Source organism: Pinus tabuliformis, chromosome 7, assembly GCF_031772625.1.
Source record: "Pinus tabuliformis cultivar Carrire ecotype Pingquan chromosome 7, CPIR1, whole genome shotgun sequence".
Lineage (NCBI taxonomy): Eukaryota > Viridiplantae > Streptophyta > Pinopsida > Pinales > Pinaceae > Pinus > Pinus tabuliformis.
In genome coordinates this window covers 136,276,229-136,298,728 of record NC_142293.1, presented here as the reverse complement: position 1 = coordinate 136,298,728, position 22,500 = coordinate 136,276,229, and positions in this window count along the sequence as shown.

Below are 22,500 nucleotides of genomic sequence, written 5' to 3'. Positions count from 1 at the left end.
AGCGATCTATAGAAGCCTTTGAGTTTGTTTTCGTGGTTTCTTTAAGACTTTGTGATTTTCACTGATGAAAAGATATTAAGCGTTCACCTGCTGCAATTTGTAACACTTTTGTTCAAAGTTCATCCAAGCAATTAATTTAGTTTTTTATAGTTTAATGTTATTAAAAATCTATCCTTCACGGGTTGGATGACTATGGTGATATTTCTTCCCAGGGTCATTCTCTCTCGGGTTGGAAAGGGGTATTGTGCTGGAATTAATAAGGCTTTGGTTCAAAGTTTATTCGAGCAATTAATTTTTTATTTTTTCGTTTATTTTAATGTTATTAAAAATCTACCTTTCACGGGTTGGATGACTGGTGATATTTCTACCTATGGTCATTCTCTCTTGAATCTTTTGGAAAAGGGTATTGTTGTGTATTGGAGGCCAAACAAAGATGGAAGATACACTTATGTGAGTGGCCTAAAGAATATGATATATTTAATATGACCTAATGACCTTGAATATATCTGAGAACTGTATCCTTCTCACTCTCCCTCACTCTCCCACGCTTTCCCACTCTCTAGATCTCTCACTACCTCCCTCTCCCTCTCTCTCCCTCACTCCCTCTCTCCTTATCCATTTCTCCCTCTCTATCTCTTACTCTGCTTCTCTCTTTATCTACTACTCTTTCATGCGCACTCTCTCTTTATATCTTTATCTCTCTCTCTCTCTCCCTCTATACATATCCTTATCCCTCTCACTCCCTCTTTCTATCTCTCTATCCAGAGTTATTTTAGTACATGCACCATAATTCATACACTAGCGTTGAGCTCCACAATTGTGTTTAAGCATAGATCTCTACTTAACCATGACGACAAATCATCAAACCACAATCAAGACTTATTAGTTCCCACAATGAATTGGGTTAACCCACACATTTCCCACATCATCTAATTTATTCTCACTAAGCTAATAATGGTCGTATGCCAAAACCATTATTCAAAATTGACCTAATCGCTAGGTGTCTTCCTCCTATGCTATCGACATTGTGGGCCAATATCCCCTATATATGGCTCAACCGATATCCCTTATCCTCATGCTAGTTCCTGGGCTCAAAGTTGTGAGTACCACGATGAACAGAAATATGATATTGAGCATAGATAAATGCATTAAGAAATAAATCTTAATGCATTGGGATTATATTGTTTTGGATTAAAGATTCCTCTATGCATTTCGTTATAGAAGCAGATATGTCCCTCCAAAGTTGCTTGAGTGTCTACTAAAAGAGGACCCAAAGTTTATCCTAATTCATGGAACAAGGTAGCAATCAACCTTAAGCACAGATCTACTAGTAGACACTAGATCAACTTTAGAGGGACATATCTACTTCTATAGTGAAACGTGTAGAGGAATATTTAATCCAAAAGAATATGCTCTGAATGCATTGAGATTTATTGTTCAATGTATTAGGATGTTGTGGGTTGTCTCTTCCCTGTCTAGTTGAATTTTTGGATCCCCTTCTCTCCTTAAGATACCTCCAACTGTGGTTAGAGTTCTTAGATGAATGTAAGGAGGAAGCCCCTTTCGGAAAGGGACATACAATTTGAAGGTGTCTAGCTTGTTGGGCCATATTGATACCTTCTCTGAATACCAATAGACGCCCCTTCTCATGCACCTTGGTGCATTTTGTTTTTTTCTTCCCCCCCGTTCTCTATGCGTGGTCTATCGGGTGTTGTTCATCCTCTGCTGACTCATACTCATCCGAATCCACTGCTCTAGTATCCTCAATACCAGGTTCCTGACGAGTGATGCCATCAAAACGTCGTGAAGTGCGAGCCACAGGAGCAAGTCGCTAGCCTTGGGGGTCTGCTCCTAATGAGCATGGTACATTATTCCCAATATTTACGATGCCATATGTATCAGTCCCATGAACGCTTGTGCCCCCAACCGCCACATAAGACACCCCTTGTACATTTGTCGCGAGACCCTGTTGTTCGAGTTCCCAGTACCGTAACTCCGATGGTGATGGGATATTCAGGACCGGTTGAGCCTAGTCCTCCTGTAGTTGAAGAAAGTTTGGATTTACCATCGAGCCCGAGTGGGAAAACCCTAGGGAATTTATGGAAACCTTCACATCATCCATCTTTGAGGTAAATGTGTTGACCTGGACTTCCAGTTCATGGTGTATCGTCGGTGAAACCCCAATTTGGTGTTGATGTGGCCCCTCAACCCAAATTTGGGAAGCCTCCATAGAATGAGAAGAATAATCCACACGTTCCTCATCGATACAAAATGATGTTCACATGTACTCCGTTATACTATCCCCATGTGATGCTGTGCATAGCACCTCCGAGAGACATTGGCCCAACTGATCAAAACGTTCACCTCCACTGTTCGATCCCCTTACTAGATGACCAAGAAAACCCATGAGACCAAAAGCTGCCAAACCGCCGCGGATAAATATAAACCAGGTGTACTGACCCTTGTTTGCTAGCGTTGTGACCATTCCCTCGCCCTGTTATCGCTCCCAGGTGCAAGTGAAAACCCATCTTCGCATTAGAAATAACCCTAGGGTTAGACTGCCATGGAAATTCCTCTCGGATTCTTCCGTATGATCTTCTCTAGACAAATTCCTTATTTCCATTTGATTTTTGTTCTATCTACAATTTCTTATCTAATATTGGAGCATCTCCATAGATTAGTTAGCCTCACTAAACCAAACATTTTATTAGAAATAATCATTAATCTTATAACATTACGACTTCACTGCACTTTTTGACCACACACAACTTATTTTTATGTCACCATAATTCACCTTTAATGTAACATAATTACATTGAAAAATGAACCAAAATCCCATCAAATAATTTTCCCTACATAGAAACAAGCATAATATGATTAATAATTCTTTACCATAATAAATACCTCCCCATTAAGCCAAAGAAAACATTCCAATTGAAAAACACAAAAGAATTTCATTTAATTTCCATTCAAGGTTTCACGGAATTTCTGCTTTTCAAATATCAAAATTTGTTCATTTCCCTCACGTTCCAGGGTTTTTCAAATATCAAAATTTGTTCATTTCCCTCGTGTTCCAGGGTTTTTCAAACATCAAAATTTGTTCATTTCCCTCGCGTTCCAGGGAGGAAGGTCACCATATCATCCCATTATGTTTCTCAAAGATTAAAATTTATTCATTTCCCTCACGTTGCAGGGTTTTTCCAAAGAAGAAAGAGGAAGGTCACGGCCATGTTGTTGCAGGTCTGATTTGATACATTTGGTTGAATACAATAAATTAGATTCTATGTGCCTCCAATTGTGGTGGTTTCATTCTACGAAGGGATCTGCACAAGGTTCCCCACACTCCTATGCGATGGCCCATCCCCATCTAGACAAGTGCAAGAGGCACTCAAGAGGCTATATGTACAAGATTCCGCAGAGGAAGATGGAGCCGAAGGTATGGGTTATGTGCCAAAGAAGACGACAGGTGTCTTTCCGACCTCGAAATCAGTGAAGAAATTAAGCAGAAAAGAGAGCAAAAATGCGTTGACTAAGACAAGGAAATAAAATGTCCCAAGACTGTAAGAGGTCACCATCTAGATGCTCTGCCACAGGTCGATTGTGATGATCTAGTCGTCCCTATAAATGTCAGAGACACAAAGAAGGCCTTGAATTTGCCTGTACCACAGGGTTCCAAGAGTTCCAGAGCAATGAAATTAGATGCTGAGGAAATGGATGTGAGCTCATACAAGCAGGATTGAGGCTCTGTGCCAGAGGATAAGTTTCCAGAGGATACTAAACCCACTCAAGTGGTAGGTAAACTACATTTTATTTTTATTGTTTAATTATAAGAATTAATGCAAGAAACTTGCCCATGAGTGACTTCCATTGGTTTAGGTGATAAGTCTGGATGGTAATTTTTCTACCAAAATCACCCGGTGCTTTCCTGTTATGCCATTTAGGTGGCATGGACAACAGTGATAGTGAAGCCTGGTGGTTGGGTTAAACTCTGCTGACCTCACTAGTGAACCAATGCCTTATTGGTGGCTTATGTAGAGTTTCTCACTTTTGAAATAACTAATAGCTTGCCTTATGTCATTCAATAGAACGGTTTAGGTTGGATGTCGATATACCGAAGTAAATTTTTGTTAAAGCTACGATGGGAAATGAATGGAAGATTAGGTCTACCCCTGACCGATGGACTTCTCTACCCTGTGCTACATACCCATTTGATGACATGCAACATTGTTAAGATCAATGTCAGTAGAGGCGTGACTAGGATACCTCTTTTCCATTCAGTTCTTGTTCCTATTATCATTTCCATTCCTCTGTTGGGATTACACTTCTACAACACCACCATTTGTTAAGTGCATGATATATTCAGGGAGATGGGTGGGTTCAAGTTGCTTATCCGTCAAAATTCTATAGTCATGATTCTAGTTTTGTTTTGTTTCTAGTTATGTTTATGTTTCCTATTTCTAGTAAAGTAGGTTTTGTATCTCCAAAACTCAATTTTATAGTGGTAATGTACTCCGTCACTGAGGTGATTTACACTTATAATTTGCCAGAAACCTTGAGTCCTATTTCTTGTTCTATTCACCATGTAGCCATATCTCTTGTTTTGTTTATGTTTTACCCTTTTTGGTAAAAAACGCTTGGACTGTGGATTGATATTTTAACAAGATGGGTTGCGAGTAACAAGTCCCTGCCCAAGGGCATGATGCCAAGAGAAAATAATGTCAATTCTTGCATCCAAAAATTGAAAACAGTACAACTCCATATCCCACAAACAGTCTTCTAATGGCATATTTAATCAAGTTCAGAAAGATACAATAAAACAAGTAAGTCTAACTCCATATCCCACAAACAGTCTTCCAATGTCTAACAGGAATTCCTTCTGTACAAGAGTAGAATATAAGTACATTGTACTCTTTCTTAGAAACCATATTTCCTGAGAGAAGATAATAGTCCTAAAGTTATGAACTATTAACTATCATTGTTCATAAAGTTTCTTTTGAAGAGAATCAAATTATATCAATAAATACGCAGAGAACAGAAACAATTCATCTCTTCCTCTGTTTCTTTCAACTAAAATCCAAATGACATTTAACAACATAGCTAACTAGATAAGCTAAACTTATTTTGACAACAGGATTACAAATAAAGAAATAAAGATAAGTATAGAGTTATACTTGAGCCCTGAGCTTTACCAGCTTGAAATCAAAATCATCTTTAAGAGCTTGAAATCGGATGACAGTATCCAAGATGGATGGTTGAGGCATGACGCAAAATTTTCACCACCATAATAATCCCCTATTCCCCTATACAGCACTCTGTTGTAATATCTAGCTGAACTAAACAAAAAGATACAAATACTTTAATTTTGAAAGAAGTCGAGTTAATTTTGATCGAGTCACTATTCAACCATAACATCGAATTGGATCATTGCATCCTTTGGCCCCATATTGTTTGGCACCAGTCGATCTCTTTTCCAGGTATTGTTGATGATACTCTTCTACTCTGTAAAACTTCTTCGCTGGCAGGATCTCTGTCACGATCTCTTTATGCAGTGACCTTTGGTGCCTTTCCATTGATTCCCGTGCAGCTCTTTCCTGCTCAGCTGAATAGTAATATATGCCAGATCTGTACTGAGTGCCTTTATCATTGCCCTGCAAATATATGCACACAGTGCTGACAATTCATGTATCTGATGCAATTTCTATACATCAACCAGATACAAGTGTCTTTATAGTTTTTGCCTTCTATGGTTATGAAATAGGAAAACCACATCATGATCCAATCATATTTTCTATAACCCACCCTGCACTCCTATAGCAGGATCCAATTATATTTTCTATACCCGGCTCTGCACCCCTATAGCAAGTATGTTAACAAGCCATTGAAATGAAAAGTATATGGTAGATACATTGCCAAATACCTGGATTTGGTTTTCTGGTTAAGGAACCATATGAATGTGTGAAAGGCTTTGAATTTCAGCTTTCAAAGAAGCCAATGCTTCAAGCTGGCAAGTCTATTAGCATAGATATAGTTTAATTCCAAATTTATGAATATTAATTTTTAAAATACTAATAATAACATGTTTGATCATGTAGTTTTTAAAAAAGTTAGAATTCTTAAGGATTTTATATAGCTTTTAAAAAGATTTGCAGATTTTTAATGTAAAATATTTTTATCCTAGTCAAATCATTTTAGAAAATACAAAATTAATTTAAGACTGAAATTTACACCTTAAAATTTCCCAAATTATGTGTTTACATTCATAGTTATTAAGCTGAATGGGGATCCTGACAAACATTTGAAAATAATATAATGAACCACACAGTGATATATGAGATTGAAGACACCCTCAATGCCTGCACTCAGAATTCATTAGGAGTTTAGCTTTGAAGTGCAATTGTAGAATATTAATGGGACTCCACTCCCAATTGCATCGCTTCAAACTAGAGAAATGAGGCCAGGTATACTGAAAACTGGTCTTTGCTTAAAGCACTAGATATATATCACAGCGTGGAGCCTACAAATCTTTTGAAGCACAGGAAATAGAATTAAAATACATTAAGAAGCCCAAATCTGATTTAGTCCGATATTTGAAATACAGAGAATTCTAATGGCTTCCATTTGTTTTTTTAACTAACTATGCTTCTCAGGAAAGTTGATTTGTCATAAAAGTATGTACATGATTTTGACCAGTAATGAAAATTAAATTCCAGATCAATCTACTAATCTACAATATGCAATACGATATAAAATAGATTTGGGAATTCTATTAGCTAAGTTGCTTCTTTAGAACATGAGAAATGAGAAAACGGTTAGCGTGCATCTTCTGTCCATTCCAACTGGAATAAGAAACCATAATGGTGGAGACTCCTTTGGCAATGGCATCGAAATAGGGAGTCATGTGGATGTTGACTAATTGTTTATAATTGCTGACAGTGTTATTCTCATCGATACCCTGGGTTGTTCCACCATCGCCCACAAAGTGCTTAGCACACGCTACAATATTTGACCTGACAAACATCAATAAATCACATGGTTAGAAAACTATTTCAGGAAACTGTGGTACAATTGATTGATCAAAAAAATTCATATTCTAAGCATGGATAAAGCAAAAGGTTTGCAGCTTAATGTCCAATTATATAGAAAACTGTGGTACAATTGATTGATCAAAGAAATTTATGTTCTAAGTAGGGATAAAACGAAAAGTCTGAAACTTACTGTCCAGCTACATACGGCACCCCCTTTGTAAAGATCCTGCAAACCTGCTCACATCAAACAAGACATTCTAAACAGTGAAAACTTGACTCTCATTTTTTAATGAACTTCCATCAAGCACATCCGTGCCAGAGTCTTACAACAACACATGGAGATAATGTGTATTGAATGCCAGTAGATCGAACTTCCAGAGTTGTGGCAGCTCCAATTCTTTTAACCAGATCGGGATCCCTGTATCCATAAAACGTCGATACAAATTGTTAGCCAAACTTTCTAGAAGATTTTGATTTTGAGGGCAATAATTAGAAGCCAGAGTTCCCATGATATATTAAACATCAACATTTTCGCCCTGATTCTGTTATTATCCCAATTCAGTTACTCAAGATTTTGCCCATAATCATTCAGATAATCCTAGTTACTTTTCAAATCATTGCCTCCTAACATTTTGCTCATTGCAATCAGAGTGGCCCTTGGCACTTTCCAAATCATAATACTACTTACGATGAAAAAATAATGCCTACGGATATAGACCCAGGCTCTCTAGTATTGTCCAGAGATAAAGGGTTTTCATGAAACATAGCCGACCACTCAACCTACTCATTTGTTTAAATCATTAGCCATGACATTTTCTAGTTGCAAGGAAATGCTGTGAAGAAAAAATGGAGTTGATACTCTACTTGCCTGGTAGCTCCAAGCCCAACATTGTGAGGGAAGATGGTAGCCCCATAGACATTGTTGTGACCATGAACAACATCAATCCCATATACACAACGATTCTTAGATTTAAAAGAACTTTTAGGCCCCAAAATCATAAAATTAAGTCTAGCTAGAATTATAGGCATGGCTTAGTCTATTACATCACAGTAAGTGATATAAGGAAAAGTACAACTTAGTGAGTGATATAAGGCAAAGTATATGGTGCTACATTAAGGAATTGCACGTGAAGTTCTCAGATCACTCCTGCGTGTCATCTCAGAACTATATTATTATGCTGAGGGAAAAAACTCATATTTTGGAGGAGGTCTTAAATTGTTTTGATCTGAGAAGCGAGATAGAAATGAATTTATGGTGGGGATTAATGGGAGGAAAAGGAAGATTGTATGAAATTCTAATGATTTTTAGCGAATGTATATCTTATTGCAGAGAGGCCAAAGAATGTGCTTACCATGTGGAATACTAATTCGAAGGATTCCACCACGAAAAAGAGGCCAACTAGCCCTTTTACTCTCAATGCATTTTAAGCCCTAAAAACATTTTCCTGAAAGTATTTTTGTTAGGTACTTGTTACTGTGATTTGCTCATATCGCTGGATCCCATTTTACCGTAACCCTTTAAATTCTCGTGGTAATATGATTGCCTTTTTCTTCCATCTGAATTGTCTCAAGTGTAAGATTTAAAGAAAGGTTTCAATCTTAATAAATTATTGAGAATGCTGGCATCTAAATATAATGTAGTTCATTGTTTTTAATTAAACCGTGTGAAATCAACAGTAGAATTCCTAGTGCCCAACAGGATTTTATGGCTTGATTGACAAAATATAATAAAATGGAATAAAATAGAGTACTTCCTCCAAAATTTGTGACCTGACTCAACTAGTAGCTAGCAAGGACGTTTTTACTTTGCAAAATTGGAAAGTGTTCAAGGTTGTAAGTTAAGATATGTATCAAGTGTGCTATATATAAACTGCACACTCTAGGTATAATTACTAGTCAAATATTATAGCCAGTAGTAAATACGATGGTATGGTTAACTAATTTACAAGTTGCTTAATATTTATCCCCAGACCATAAAAACAAATGTGTGATTTGTTTAACCCATGAGTGAAAACGATTTCGATAGAACAACAAGGCTGCGATGCAATAGCATACCTGCCCAATAAATAATTTATTTGCTTAATAGATTATAGATGTTCTATACAATAAACCTATGTGAATATGGTCACGTTATTAAACCAGACAAATCAGCTCAGAATAATTCAGTATTCAAAAGCAAAGATCATTTTCTTATACGTTCAAACATGTTCAAACTAGCCATCATTTTTATTCACTGAAATTTTCTGACACAGTCAAAGCCATTACATCCCTTAACATTTATTTACAAGCTCTGCCAATGGATCATGTTCAGATTTTGTGAACAACACAACTTTCTCAAGTTACTTTTTAATGCCCACATACATACATACATATATATATATATATATATATATATATATATATATATATATATATATATATATATATATATATATATATATATATATACCTCAAGGGTAGTTTAATGCCCACGTACACACATATATATATACCTCAAGGGTAGTTTAATGCCCACATACACATATATATAGTTCAAAGGTAGTTTAGGACTAACTAATCAGTTCATTTCTCAAATAAAAATCTCGAAAAAAAAGCCCTAGGAAAGATATACTACAGGTAAGACAGGAAAATCATGGAAATAACTAGCATTGATGACAGTGTATACAAATAGGTATTGTTTTCACAAGAGTTTTTTTCATTCCTCAAATTGTGCTTGGGCCAGAAAACAAAGTTTCGATGTAAATGTAGATGAGAACCTTCCTTTCTGAGAGCAAACCCGGATATTAAAGATATGAGTAAGAGGAAAACAGTTGCATATAGTTGAACAGTGAAGCAGGCAATAAAACATTGACCCCCAGCCCCTGCAAGGCTTTTACAATAGTAATATTTGAATGCTTAAATGACTTGCACCTCCCATTTGTTCTTGGCCATTGAAAACACTATTGTTATATTGAAAAAAATGACTTTAATGCTGCTTCACATTACTCACTCAAGGTTTATAAATTATCTATAAGATCTCTGCAATTACCCAGGTATGTTTTACATAAATTGCAAATTTATTAAAAACACTGTGCAATGGGCTTTACATTGTTAATATGTAGTGTAGAATCCAGAAATTGCAAATTTATTATACAAACTGTGCAATGGGCTTTACATTGTTAATATGTAGTGTAGAATCGAGAATAGGCAAGTTACCTTGCCTCATTAGTGGAAGTCCAGAAGGAGTGATAAAATTTTGCTCTATTGTAGTTAGTATCTGAAACAGAAAAACCAACCAAAAGAAAAGAGTGTATACAGACATGAATCATATGCTCTTCTTGAGAGAAACTAAGGCAGCAATAACCTCAGTACGTGATAGCACTAAGCTCTTTGGCATCCTTTATTAGGAGGTATCCTTTGACAAATAATTTCATACGTACTTCTTTTTGCCAGAAGTGAAAAAAAGAATTGATGAAATTGACCTCAAGAATACTTGCATTGAAGCTTCTAGATTGTGGATAAAAGCTGAAATTTGAATACAGTCCCAAACCCCTGAAAGCATGAAACCAAGCACGGAAAAACCCCAAGAAGACCTGCACACCAATGAAGCTGTGTGCACGAATCAAGCTGCCCATGAAGCAGAACAAAATGCCAGTCCTGCACCAACCTCCAGAATGATCTATAAAATCTACAATCCCTTAAAAGATGCTCCAAGGATTTTAAACGATGAAAAAAGGGGCACAAACTATCTGACTGCTTCCTTTTGGCATGGTGAACTTTGGAGGGCAGCCCTTGAACTACCAACAGAACAAAGACCTACACCTTGTAGCTCAAATGGAGAGACCATACACTGTGACTGATAGATCCATCGAGAATCCAGGTTGAATACCTCATACCATATGAGGGAACAATCTCTACAAAAAAGGCCATTTTGGCCTTTAACCCACTTGTTAGGTCAAGTCAGGCCTAGACATCCTGCGTGTATATGTGGAAGCTATCCACCAAGATGCCAATTGACTGACGATGGTCTGAAACCTCTGAAAGCATCACTGATGGAGCTAATCAATGGGTCTATTCGAGTCTGCTTTCAACGATGAAGCCAATCAATGGGTCTCTATTCGAGGCTATGGACTAATAAGTATAAAAAGCAAAGTATGGATAACACTCCCTACTAAATATTGTGTCAAAGATACATAAATATGATGCAACAGCTAGACCAATCTAAAAATGGTCTCAAGCCAGAGTGAATGGGTCACAAACTCTACCTGAACAATGGCATGTGGAATTGTTTTATTTCTCTTGATCATGTGGAAGCATATGGGTCTCTACACTCTATATCTTGGCACAATTTGTCTCAAAGGCAAGGCCCTCACACCTCAAACCCATAAATAACAATGGAGAACAATGTGACCTCAAGTTGCAAATCTACAGAAGGGAAGTTTCCATCCGTATGTTGAGAGTAGACCAGTGATAGTAACAAACTACACTAAAGAAGTTTCCATCCGTATGTTGAGAGTAGACCAGTGATAGTAACAAACTACACTAAAGAACTTCAAACGAGATTTTCTCTCCAAAGAAGTCCAAAGAACCTAAAGAATATATTATAACACCCTATAGGTGTATAAAAACATAGTGCTATGATTAGCAAAGCATAGTGCCCTCGTTAGAGTTAGAACATGAAACTACTTTTCATCAGTAAAAATATATCATCGAGAACTGTAAGACAATCCTGATTGAATCTTTAGCCTACTAAAATGTCTGCTTCTTGATAATGAAGGAAGGCGAGATTCTGAACCCCCGTTGTCGAAGACGTAATGTCAGGAAACCACAGAGCTAGCCCAGTGTTGACCACTCTGACATCCATAAGTCATATGGTACTTTCTTCTTCTGGTTTTGCTTTCTATTTGCCTTGGTACAATCATTACTCTAGCAGTTGTAGTTAGCCAGTTGTAGTCAGCCTGGTGCAGTAGTAGAAGTACTAGTAGTTTCAGTGCTAGTACAATATCAAGGGGTCAGTAGAGTGGTGGTAGTTCAAACCCAAGTGTGGCTTCAAACATGATTTCTTTATCCTAATAAACTGTCTGCTTCTAAGATCGCCCTTGATTCGTTTATACCGGGGGTGACATACCATAGTGAGGAGCTTGGCATAGAGAATACTGAGGTCCGATTTTGTGGGCCCAAGATATGAACCGCAGATAAGGGTTCCTTTAGATTAAGTGCTACGGTACTGGATGTAACACTATATGGTGCACTGAAATGGTTCTATCGTAGGCTCAACGGAAGTGTCTCTTTTAACTAAAGGTGCAAGTGGAAGCGCAACTGATAAAGTGAGCATGGTCAGAAGCGCTACTCTTATAAAGGTTGCAACTGACTTCAGCAATGGACACGGATGCAATTCCAAGTTGGTTAAGTGTTCGTTGGTTCATGGATGCATTGGGCACACTGTCCCTAAATTCTATCTGCTGCCATGCATTTCAAAGATTACCACAGAAAGTTATCCCTCTTGGGTTTCTCGAGAAAATTAGCACAGAAAGGAATCCCTCTTGGGTTGTCCATGGACAGTCAATATCTAGGGTAAGTTTTGGATATTAATCTTTAAGTGGTTGAGATTTAATCCAGATATGGCTGTATCAACAAAGCAAATCAAATGAATGAAAGAGTGCATCGTAAGTAAGAGGAATTCAAATTAACTGCACAGTGAACTACCATGATGCTGCAAATAACAACTTAGTCAATACAGCCAAGAGATTCAAGGAGCTAGAACAAAACATAATTGTATCAGATAACATATTAGAGTAACTTGAATAAAAGCACAGATGACTAGCCAATTACCGAGATGGTTTTCTGATTCCACTTGCGTCTTCCAGATTGTGAGATTTATTTATGTAGGGGGGAGCTCTGATACCAATGTAACACTCTACGTTGACTTAAATGTTCAAATCAGTCTTGTTAGAAGATGGATACCAACTCTGCAAACAATGGAAAAACGGTATTTATGAAAAATGGGATTGGGAACATAGAACACAAGATAATCTATGCCACTGCATTTTACTTCTGCAAAAAGACAAGACTTCAAGTAGCAACAACAAGAGCTGAGGAAATGCTAGGGTGCTTAGGGAGACTCCCCCTTAGGTGAGCTTAGGTTAAAATGGGACTTCTTATATAAAAATTCCAGAAATTCAAAACACGAGTAGAAAGGAATTGATTATTATTTACTGCATTAGCAGTTTTGGGGGTTGACGAAGCAAGTGTTTAAGAGTAACAGGATCACTGATTGGAGGATTGCACATAAAATTTTGGCATTGGGAACATAGAACACAAGATAATCTATGCCACTGCATTTTACTTCTGCAAAAAGACTTCAAGTAGCAACAACAAGAGCTGAGGAAATGCTAGGGTGCTTAGGGAGACTCCCCCCTTAGGTGAGCTTTGGTTAAAATGGGACTTCTTATATAAAAATTCTAGAAATTCAAAACATGAGTAGAAAGGAATCCAGTATTATTTACCGCATTAGCAGTTTTGGGGGTTGACGAAGCAAGTGTTTAAGAGTAACAGGATCACTGATTGGAGGATTGCACATAAAATTTTGGCAAACATTAGATTGTAGAGGAAAAATGCAGCACAGATGGACAATTACTCTCCTTTCTGTCCCTCCCTCTGTTCTATGGAGAGAAAAAAGGAAGATGCAAAGTGCACAGGCACTGAAGCCTCAAGCAATGCCATCAAATTGTATATGGCCTCAGTTTTATGGAGAAAAAAGCAAAACAAAGAGCGCATAGGCACTGAGGCCTCGAGCAATGCTATCAAATTGTATATGGGGCAGCCTGTTATATGTACCCAACATGTATGAAGAGGAAGAGAGCACTGATATGCTGTTGTAATAAGAATAGTGCGAGGCCTGAAGAGCTGAGGAACTGAAGGAACGAGACAGTATTAATCGTCATCTAGTACCTAAAAATCTAGTACTTGAAAAATTATGCTTGAATTAACTAGTGTTTGGTGAGTCATTATGCAGGCTGCAGGCCTATGAAGCAGGGACAAATTAGGGTGGATCATAGGGTTGATTTTTACGGCTGTTCTGATGGCTCGAAACATAGCAATTCGTTGAGAATGTGTATCCTTGCAGAGGACTTAAAATCAAAAGCCTACAGGACAGAGAATGTACATGACCAGGTTTGGGTGCGGAGGACTTAAAACAAGAAGTTCACTGGACAGAGAAATTTAGTGCTCACTGACACGAAAGAACTAGATGGCTATGTAATATTAAGCAATGGAATAGTATGTAATTAACATGGAATAGCGAGATGGCTATGTAATATTAAGCAATGCAATAGTATGTAATTAGGCTAAAAAATTCCAAACAAAAAAATGTTATTAGATTAATGCTACCTGACACTTAGCATTAGTTTTTTGAAATTAAATGTTTGTCATATTCTATATGTTATATCTAAACTTGACTCTTTAACTCAACTTAAAATTGCAATCAATAAATTGTAATAAGACTCCTAAGTTGCTTGTCCAATAAAAAAAAATTAAAAAAATTAAAAATAAAAATTTCTAGAAAACATTGGCTTAAATCAAGCCATATGGAAAAAATCTAAAGAAAATAATAGGCTTTCAGCATGGTTCAATGCCTAAACAATAGATATCAAGCTCTACAACATCTTACTTAGATTTTCGATAAACAAATTGCACAATGAAAAGGATGCCAACTTTGATGGTTATTGCACATCCACCATAGAACGTGTCCTCACTCCTTATGTTCTCATTTCTTCCGAAAAACAAATAACACGAAACTTCTCTTGCAAAGTATTTACAGTGGTTGAATTTAATGTGATTGTACACTTTTTTGCATATAGAATATTTTTAAATTTGATTAATAAAAACGATGTCAATTATTTAATATTTTGTTCGTCAAATTTTAAAATAGTTTCAAAATCTAATAAAAATAAAAATAACCAGTATAAAATAACTTAGATTTTTTTTTCATATTTGTTTACTACAGCGAGTCTTTTAATATTATTTTCCTGTGCCTAAAACAGTGCTATTGTGACAATATTTGCCCTAGAGCTTATCATGAAAGAGACAAGGTGGTTGCAAATTACATATTAATTCCCAACATTGAGCGAGATGTATGCATTATATGGCAGATTAATAAAAGCTATGACACACCTGCACATATGTCACTAAATCTAGAGTGACTTTATTTAGAGTTGGCCCCTGATAGTGAAGAGATTCTTTCAAAGTTGGTGTTGGTCTTTAATGTTCATGTTGATACTCTTCTTTCTCTTTAGTTTTTTTCAAATGTTCAACAATGTAATTAGGTAAATGTTTAATAATATTAATGGTGTACAATGTAATTAGGTCAATCTTTAATAATATTAATGGATTAGGTAAATGTTTAATAATATTAATGGTGTAAAATGTAATTAATTTAATTACATTTTTTTTCATTATTTTTGGGTGAAATGTTTGATATATTATATTATAATTTTGGTTACTTAAAATAAAATAAAACTAACATTATTAAAATAAAAATTATAAGTTATTATTTATTTTATCAATTTTTGTTGGATAGTTAAGGTAAATTTGAAACAAAAATAAAAATAACCCTATATTAAAATAAAAAGTTATTTTTTTTAATTAATTTTTATTGGGTAGTTATGGTAAATTTGACTTGGTCAAGTTAGTTTTTGAGCTCTGAGTTTATGAGAACCCATGGTATTGTCCATGGGGATTTAATCCCTTTTTAGTAGATAAAGAGTTAAAATGGATCTAGATTGGTATTAATGATAGACAGTTTAACAAATTGTTTAAATTAAATGCTTTTTAACTAAAGAAAGTATATATAAGAGAGCCTTCTAAGTTATGTAAGTTTGAGCTTTTTAATTGAATTGTGTTTAAATGTTAATATCTTTAAAGTTTTGAAATTTCGATAGTGATTTTAGTAAACTTTTTTAAAAATAATTAAATTTTAATATTTAATAAAAATAATGAAATTAATATAAGTGATACAAAATTATCATTAAATCTAAAAAAAATAGATTTAAAATTTAATATAAATGATATATTTAATTATAAATTATTTAACAAGTATAATTTATCAATATATTTTAAATTAAAAGAAATATAAAGTTGAATTATAAATGATTTAATAACTTTTTATATTAATATAATGTGAATTTCAGCCATATAAATCATTTAACATATTAGCCTAAATCATTTATCAATTATTGAGAGAGGTCAAATCTTTTGAAGTGAAAACCTCTTTTTCTAGTGCAAAACCTGAAGAAATGTTTGCATGCCAAAAAATTTGATCCCTCTAAGCGTTTAATAAATTCAGAATTAAGATGGATCTAAGAAAATAGATTTAAATTTTAATATAAATAATATATTTAATTATAAATTATTTAACAAGTATAATTTATCAATATATTTTAAATTAAAAGAAATATAAAGTTGAATTATAAATGATTTAATAACTTTTTATATTAATACAATGTGAATTTCAGCTATTTAAATCATTTAACATATTAGCCTAAATCATTTATCAATTATTGAGAGAGGTCAAATCTTTTGAAGTGAAAACCTCTTTTTTTAGTGCAAAACCTGAAGAAATGTTTGCATGCCAAAAAATTTGATCCCTCTCAGCGTTTAATAAATTCAGAATTAAGATGGATCTAGACTGGTTCTAATTAGTGTACCATGTCATTGCTACTCAAGAAGTATTTAATCTTATTTATAAATTAACATAACATTTATTATTAGGCTTACCAATCTAGTTCCAAAATGACAATGGTATGTTTACAACATTTGATTGAGTGATTACACTTGTGACTCAATTACAAGGTAATATTCGACTATGAAAGACATAATTCCACTAGGAGGGTATGCTACCATTTGTTTCACTTTCCATATACTTCATGATAATTGTTCTTTTGTGCAAGGTGTTGGTTCTCATTATTACCTTGATTGTAAACAACATAGATAATAAATCATAACACTTGTTCAACATATACCATTCATGAATTTTAGGGTTAGCATTGAATATAGTAGTAATATGTAACCATACTCTTGTATGCTCCTCATAGTACAATGGTATTTCCCTTAAAGTAAATCTTGTGATTATGTTGGAGTCCTCAACAATAACTACATCCCTTTGCACAATGTCCTTGAGGAACCTGACTGCTTGATACATTTTTAGTGCTTTTGCTTGTTATTAGTTGCTTGTCCCTATCTCCAGGAAAATTTTAATTTATAGGGACCTTTTCCACTTAGCAGAGCACAAAGCAAGGTCTTGATCTCCATTGAATCCATTCCCTCTAGTTCCATAGTGTTGGCATAAAGAATTTTAGCTACTGGCTGCTCTTTGGGTATCCCTAAAATTCGTATACCTTCGCTCATTACAGTGATGAATCAGACAAGTGTATAATGTGATTTCAAGGACACCTTATCTCATTTGTAGTGAACATTTCTACCAGCTCCAGGCAGAGGACCCTCTTTTCAATATGTTTTCAATTCTATGTTTTGAAACTTTTTTAATTGGAAATGTAAAATCATAAATTTAATTAATTATATGTTTTAATTTTATTTTATTTTTAAATTAAAAATATAAAATCATAAATTTAAATGGTTCAAATTACATTATAATGCACTTAATATTTATAATATGGGTAACCCTTTCCAAATTTATACTTTCCATTATATATTAAATATTATCCATTAAAATGAAAATAAATATCTACAAATTTTAATAATAATAAAGGATTTGGTATGTTAATATTTTTTTATTAGTAATTTTAAAATTATAAATTACAATTTTTGAAATTATATTACATTTTTCATGTATTATTGTATATAATATTTATACAATTAAATAAAATAACCATATATTTAATAAAAATTTTATTATTATCAATTTTATGGTTTGAAATTTTTCCAAAATAAAAATATAAAATTATAATTTTAAATGGTTCAAATTTCATTGTAATTCACTTTCTATTTATAATATTTATGGTCTTTTCCAAGTTTATGTTTTCTACTTTATATTAAATATTATTGATTAAGATAAAAATAAATATCTACAAATTTAAATAATTGCATGGAGAGACTTTAGTCCAACATGAATGATTACATGGGAGACTTTAGCCCAAAGTGAATGAGATGTTCTAAGGTTAGGTAATGTTATTTAAACTTGTTAATTTAGTCAAATTACATAAATATAAAATAAAATAAAATAAGCATTGTAATTATTAATAATTAAACAATTGTAGATTCATCTTAACTCTAGATTTAGATAGCCTACAAAGGGATCAAATTTCTCAAGGTACAAGCTTTTCCTTTAGATCCATCTTAACTCTAGATTTAGTCAACATAGAGAGGGAATTTTTTTTTTGATGACAATGTTAGAGTTTGTTCTATTTGCATAGTTTGGGAAATCTTACAAAGACCCATGATTTCACATGAGTGAGAGAGACAATTTACTTGATGTGGTTTATAAACATGTATATGCATCTCCTAGATGGGGAGGAGCATGTGGAGGGATATGGAGGTGAGTATGAGATTGTTTTGTGTGAGAAATCCATCACAACTTGTTAGATTTCTCACTCTACAATGTTTCTATGTGCTTGAGTTTGTGCTAAAAGGAAATCTAACACATGTTAGATTTTCTTTTACATTGCAATGTTCTTAATCTAGCACACATTAGACTTATTTAGTCCTAAAATGTTGTTATGTTCTTGTGTTTGTGCTAGAAGGAAATATAGCATGTGTTAGATTTCCTTCAAATTTAAATATGCTTGTGTTTGTGTTGGAAGAAAATTTAACACAAGCTAGATTTTTTATACTCTACAATGTTTTTGTTGACAACATGCATGAATTTGTGGTAGACATAAATCTAGTACTCGTTAGATTTCTCACTCTACAATGTTTCTATGTGCTGGAGTTTGTGCTAAAAGGAAATCTAACACATGTTAGATTTTATTTTACATTGTAATGTTGTAAATCTAGCACACATTAGACCTATTTAGTCCTACAATGTTGTTATGTTCTTGTGTTTGTGCTCGAAGAAAATATAGCATGTGTTAGATTTATTTCAAATTTAAATGTGCTTGTGTTTGGGTTGGAAGAAAATTTAACACAAGCTAGATTTCTTATACTCTACAATGTTGTTGTTGGCAACATGCTTGTATTTGTGGTAGACATAAATCTAGCACTTGCTAGATTTCTCACTCTACAATGTTTTTATGTGCTCGAGTTTGCGCTAAAAGGAAATCTAACACATGTTAGATTTTCTTTTACATTACAATGTTGTTAATATAGCACACATTAGACTTATTTAGTCCTAAAATGTTGTTATGTTCTTGTGTTTGTGCTAAAAGGAAATATAACATGTGTTAAATTTCTTTCAAATTTAAATTTGCTTGGGTTTGTGTTGGAACAAAATTTAACACAAGCAAGATTTCTTATACTCTACAATGTTGTTGTTGGCAATGTGCTTGTATTTGTGGTAGACAAAAATCTAGCACTTGCTAGATTTCTCAATCTACAATGTTTCTATGTGCTTGAATTTGTGCTAAAAGGAAATCTAACACATGTTAGATTTTCTTTTACATTGCAATGTTGTTAAACTAGCACAAATTAGACTTATTTAGTCCTAAAATGTTGTTATGTTCTTGTGTTTGTGCTAGAAGGAAATATAGCATGTGTTAGATTTCTTTCAAATTTAAATGTGCTTGTTTTTGTGTTGGAAGAAAATTTAACACAAGTTAGATTTCTTATACTCTATAATGTTGTTGTTGGCAACATGTTGTATTTGTGGTAGATATAAATCTAGCACTTGTTAGAATTCTCAATCTACAATGTTTCTATGTGTTTGACTTTGAGCTAAAAGGAAATCTAACACATGTTAGATTTTCTTTTACATTGCAGTGTTGTTAATCTAGCACACATTAGACTTATTTAGTCCTACAATGTTGTTATATTCTTGTGTTTGTGCTAGAAGGAAATATAGCATGTGTTAGATTTCTTTCAAATTAAAATGTGCTTGTGTTTGTGTTGGAAGAAAATTTAACACAATCTAGAATTCCTATACTGTACAATGTTGTTGTTGGCAATGTGCTTGTATTGGTGGTAGACATAAATCTAGCAGTTGCTAGATTTCTCACTCTTGAATGTTTCTATGTGCTTGAGTTTGCGCTAAAAGGAAATCTAACACATGTTAGATTTTCTTTTACATTGCAATGTTGTTAATCTAGCACACATTAGACTTATTTAGTCCTAAAATGTTGTTATGTTCTTGTGTTTGTGCTAGAAGGAAATATAACATGTGTTATATTTCTTTCAAATTTAATTTTGCTTGTGTTTGTGTTGGAAGAAAATTTAACACAAGTCAAATTTCTTATACTCTACAATGTTGTTATTGGCAATGTGCTTGTATTTCTGGTAGACACAAATCTAGCACTTCCTAGATTTCTCACTCTACAATGTTTCTATGTGCTTGAGTTTGCACTAAAAGTAAATCTAACACATGTTAGATTTTCTTTTACATTGCAATGTTGTTAATATAGCACACATTAGACTTATTTAGTCCTAAAATGTTGTTATTTTCTTGTGTTTGTGTTAGAAGGAAATATAGCATGTGTTAGATTTCTTTCAAATTTAAATATGCTTGTGTTTCTGTTGGAAGAAAATTTAACACAAGCTAGATTTCTTATACTCCACAATGTTGTTGTTGGCAACGTGCTTGTATTTGTGGTAGGAATAAATCTAGCACTTGCTAGATTTCTCACTCTACAATGTTTCTATGTGCTCGAGTTTGCGCTAAAAGGAAATCTAACACATGTTAGATTTTATTTTAAATTGCAATGTTGTTAATCTAGCACACATTAAACTTATTTAGTCCTACAATGTTGTTATGTTCTTGTGTTTGTGCTCAAAGGAAATATAACATGTGTTAAATTTCTTTCAAATTAAAATGTGCTTGTGTTTGTGTTGGAAGAAAATTTAACACAATCTAGAATTCTTATGCTCTACAATGTTGTTGTTGGCAACGTGCTTGTATTTGGGGTAGACATAAATCTAGCGCTTGATAGACTTCTCACTCTACAATGTTTCTATGTGCTCAAGTTTGCGCTAAAAGGAAATCTAACACATGTTAAATTTTATTTTACGTTAGAATGTTGTGAATGCTTACATGTTTCTGTTTAGGCTAAAAGGAAATCTAGCTTGTGCTAGATTTTTTTTGTTGTGTAATGTTGTCATTGGAAATTTTTATATGTTTGTGTTATAAGTAAATGTAACACATACTAGATTTTTCTCACCCTACAATGTTGTTATGTGATTATGTTTCCATTAGAAGGAAATATAGTATGCATTATATTTCTTTCACCTTGTAATGTTGTTATTTGCAATGTTCTTGTGTATTTTATAGGAGGAAATCTTTGTACACTATCCCATTCTTAGACTACATATTCCATATGAAGGGCCTTCTAATCATTTCAGGGTTTAACATTTTTTATATTATAACAACAGTCTATGTAGGCATGGACTAAAACCTCATAGTCTCTAAAAGGCAAGGTCAAATGTCCCAAGAAATATTATTATTGCAATGTTTTTATTGGCATTGTGTTTATGTTTTTGCTAGAAGGAAATTTAGCATCCACTAGATTTGCTTTACAATACAATGTTGTTGTTGGCAATCTTCTTGTATGCGATAGAATATAGTCTAGCATGGGTTACATTTCCTTTGCCTTGCAATATTTTTAATGACAATGTGTTTGTGTTTGTGGTAGAAGGAAATCTAGCATGTGCTATATTTATTTTGTTTTGCAATGTTTTTCTTGGAAATATGAATGTGTTTGTACTAAAAATAATTCTAGCACGTGCTATATTTCTTTCACCTTACAATGTTTTTTTGACAATATCCATGCGTTTGTAATAGAAATAAATCTAGGATGCGAATATTTCTTTTGCTTTGCAAGATTCTTGTTGGCAATATGCTTTTGTTCGTGTTAGAAGTAATTATATCACATTCTATATTTCTTTCAGCTTGCAAAGTTGCTATGTGTTTGTCTTTGTGCTAGACGAAAATCTAGAATAAAATCTAACGATCGCCATAGTTAATGTTCTTTCATTGTGTTTTTCTTTTATTTTTTCTAAAGCAAACTAAGAATACACATGACTATAAGAGATAAATTTTGTGTGTATATGATGTTGTTGTAGTTTCTACAATTGTTTTTATTTAGTCACAATGTAATGGCTTTTGGAAATGTTCTTATGCTCGTGCTAGAAGGAAACCTAGTAGATGTTTGCTTTCCTATATTCACGATTAAAAGAACATAATAAATTATTTGGGGGTGCTCTTTTTCTAACCTTGATTAGCTATTATTGTGAGTTCTACACTTGTTATTGTTCTTGTTCATTTTGTTACACATATAATGATGCGAGTAGTTATAGTATTTATAAATTCATATTTTCTTCAATAATTCGAAATTGT